We start from the raw sequence: 3,798 nt of genomic DNA, 5'->3' as shown, positions 1-3,798 counted from the left end.
GTTTGCTGAAGAAGCCTGATGAGCAGAGTGAATTTCTTGTTGACAGTTTCCACAGCATCATGCACTGTGGAAATTCTTCGATCCAGCGATTCATGGATTTCATGAAATCTTGCTAACTGATCCTCCGAAGTGGAGTTCCCCTTCCCAAATGGCTGCTTCCCTTCGTCCTTTGAGTCCAGGGCTTTCGTAAGGAGAGTTTTGATTCTCCAACTCTCCGTTTTAGTCCGAACATAAAGAGTGGCTCTTTTGGAGGGAGTGCCTGGGTCAGGTAACCAGTCAACCTCCTCCGCAATGATCCCCTTCGTTCGCTGTGCTTCTTCCTCTTTCACAGAAGCTTCCAGTTCCGCGATCTTGCGTTTTCTCCTGGCTGCTGCTCTGGTCTCATACATGTTCTGCGTTGTTCGTAGTTCATGGTGAGCCGCCGAGCACCTGCAACTCCCTGCCTCCATACTATACCCTCTAATCTTATCGCTGTGATCACTTCTACAGACAGAAAAGTGGTGGTCTCTCGCAGTGCTTTGAACTGAGGTGAGAGAACCAGAGCCACGACTCCCCGTTAAATAGCTATTTTCCATGGAGTTTCCCATGATGCGCTCTCCCCTCCGATGCAGAGTGGAGGTACTTTCGTTATTAATTCGAAAGGTATCCGCACAAATCACACATCTCCTCCTTGACCTAACATAAGTGTTACTGAATTCCTTCCCATCAAGGTTGAGCCTGTTGTCCCTTCCTCGCAAGCGGACTCTACGGAGTCTCTCGTGGCATGAACCATATTGATAGTTTCCATATATGGCCTTCTCTTGCCATAATGACCACCACCGCATATGTCTAGTCGTCCAGCTCCCGTGATGAAATCCCATGCTGTTACCGGTAACTCCAGGTATACGGTGCCGGAAACAGAAACCATTGCCGGTCAAACCTGGTCGGTTTCATGTAAATCTTGTTGTGCCAACTGTAAACATCTCGCCTTCAGGTTCGGGCAGTCCACTTCCTCCCAACAACTGTCCCACCCCCTGTCCTGATTGTCCACGCCACAATTCGCTAGGTAGTCCGCCAACCCGTTTGCCTTACGCCTTACCGTATGAAAGACTAAACCTTTCATTCCAGCCATTAGTTCTGCAATGTTCTCCGTCACCTTGGCGAGCCGCCAGTGTTTTGTGGCTTTGTTCACCTTAGTGCCTCCTTGAATTCTCTTAGCTGTTGATATAACCAGTGATGAATCCCCTTCCACAATTACATTGCAAATTCGTAGGGATTTTAAAATTCTCAAATCATGCTCAAGCGCTACAAATTCCATCTCATTATTTGTGCTTTCCCCGAGCGCTCTGTAATATATATGCAGAATTTCTCCATGCTGGTTACGTAATGCACCTCCAATTCCTGCCATGCCAGGATTGCCTCTCGAGGCCCCATCAAAATTCAGCTTCAACCCCCCTTCCGGTGGACGTTGCCATTTGTCGATCTGTGAGGATGGTTGTGTTTTGTGTCTCGAAGCTGTGATGTTGCTGGTGGCTTCCAGACGAAAGCATTTCAAAATGCGTAAGTCTTGAGCTGAAGGTTTCTCGTTACATTCCTCTCTGCATTTCGTTTGAATTAACTGTTGAATGTTAGTTAATATATTGTCTTTAGAGAACTCTATGTTCCTATGTTCATCTTGAAATATTCTACAGTTACGTTCCTTCCAAATTGACCACAGTAAGAAGCCTGGAACAGACTTCCATATGTTGTTGACTCTTAGTATGTTGGAGAAGTCTTTTTTCCAGTTCAGTATGGTTCTGTGAATGGATAACCTATCTCGGTCAGAACTACTGAGAATTCCTTCCATCCAGCTCCATAACTGATTTTCCCATTCACATGCATTAAACAGGTGGTTTATAGATTCCTCTTCGACGAGGCACATAGGGCATCTTGAGGGTCCCCTGAAACCTTTCTTGCACAAGTTGTCCCAAGTTAAAGTCTTGTTTCTCATTAGAAGCCAAAGGAAGGTCCTGATTTTTGGCCAGAATAGGTTGTCCCAAACTTTGCTGCACGAGGGCACAACTTTACCTGTTCTTCCTTTTCTATTATATCCCTGGCTTCTTTTAATGAGAAATTACCATTACCTTTTAAACCCCATCTCAGCTTATCATCCTCTTCAGTTTTCTGTATCTTTCTTTTGAGGATTCTCTCATTGAGTTGCTTAAAGCTTTTGTTGTTCTCCTCTGTGCTCCCAGGATTTAAATTAATCCAGTCCCTCCAGATCGGATCCCTACTGCTTTGAATCCAATACTGATTAACTCTGTATCTGCCCTCGTTTTGACTTATTCTCTTGAGGGTAGATAGATCTGGGGTATCCAGTTTAGGGAACTGCTGCCATGCATCTTCCCAGAACATGGCAAGCCTTCCATTGCGAATCTCCAAAAAGTTTTGCTCCTGTACTAAGCTCCTGTTATTCCTAGCATGGTTCCAGATTGACGATCCTTCTGGGACTTCCTGTAGTCTTATGAGGTCCTGAGTATCACAGTCTGGAGTGTATTTTTCCTTCCAATGCCTAGCCCAAGGTAAATTGGGTTCTTTAATCCATTTCCACCATATCTTAGCTCCACAGATTCTGTTGACCACTGAAGGATCTGCTAAGTTCATCCCCCCCATAGATTTTGGCTGGCATAGCTTATTCCATGCCACCAACGCCCATTTCTTCTTATCCCCATTCCCATTCCATAAAAAGGATCTCTGTATGTTTCTCATTTGTTGTAGAATGTCCTTGGTGTTAGGATATTCCGACACATAGGAAATAGTTAAGTACAACTTGGTCTAGTTTAGAGTTAGGTATAGAGTTAGGTAAAGTGTGTTTCTTTACCGTTGTACATTTTGTAACTTACAATCTGACGGTCACGATATGTAGTGATCCGACGGTTCACTCTCTCCTCGGTATTACCGACACTTGATCCGTGGCTTGACACCCGATTAGTCCATGAGTTCTATTTAAAGCGCATGGAGGGTCATTGTTCGGGTAATCCGTGCATGAGAGAAGCTTATGTAAATTTTCATTCTTTGATTAATAAATTGCCTATAGTAGCCACGTTGGCACAGGCCGTGGACTATTTCCCTCTTTGAGGGTTTTAACCACGTCAAAAATACTGGTGTATTGATCTGTGATCTGGTTGTGAGCGGTGTCCTTTTGGTGTTCTTTCTGAGGAACTTACCCTGTAAATTCCTACATGGTATCGGAGCTATTTGAGGGTTGTGTCCATTGGTGATCCAAATCTGAAGCCGGTAGAACTGCATGCGGCTATCGTTTCCTAGATCTGTTGTTTCTGACTACTTTCGGGCCGAGAGGACTGCTCTGTTGCGTTTGGAGCATCTGTTCCAGTGAGGAACCCCTTTCGTTTCACGCGAAAAGGTTTCCGGTAGCCCTAGCTGCGTCATTTTTCAGATTGGGAGGTATACAGGGTTTTTGCAGTTTACTGTTATTTTCTCTCTGCTTATTTCGGTTTCAGTTTATTTAGCCATTTTTTTTAACTGGATCTATACCTTTCATTTCTACGTATGCTCTTTGCCCTGTGACTCTGTGCGATCTGGGAAAATCAGAAACAGAAAGGAAGGATTTTTCTCATGCGTATGCTCTTTTCCTTGCACCTTAGTGTGATCTCGGAAAATCAGAAACATTGAGAAAAATATCTAGTTTTTTGGCTAAAGCTAACTTCGAGCCGCAAGGTTCGTTTTTCTTTGTATATTCGTGTTGGGTTTTGTGTTTTGTGTTTTGTAGGGAAAAAGAGCTTTCTCAAGGCAAGCACGCAAACCATGGCCCCCCCCCTC

Source organism: Pinus tabuliformis, chromosome 3_1 (assembly GCF_031772625.1).
Source record: "Pinus tabuliformis cultivar Carrire ecotype Pingquan chromosome 3_1, CPIR1, whole genome shotgun sequence".
Taxonomy (NCBI): Eukaryota; Viridiplantae; Streptophyta; class Pinopsida; order Pinales; family Pinaceae; genus Pinus; species Pinus tabuliformis.
The sequence above is the reverse complement of the archived record's forward strand: the minus strand, read 5'-3'. Positions refer to the sequence as shown.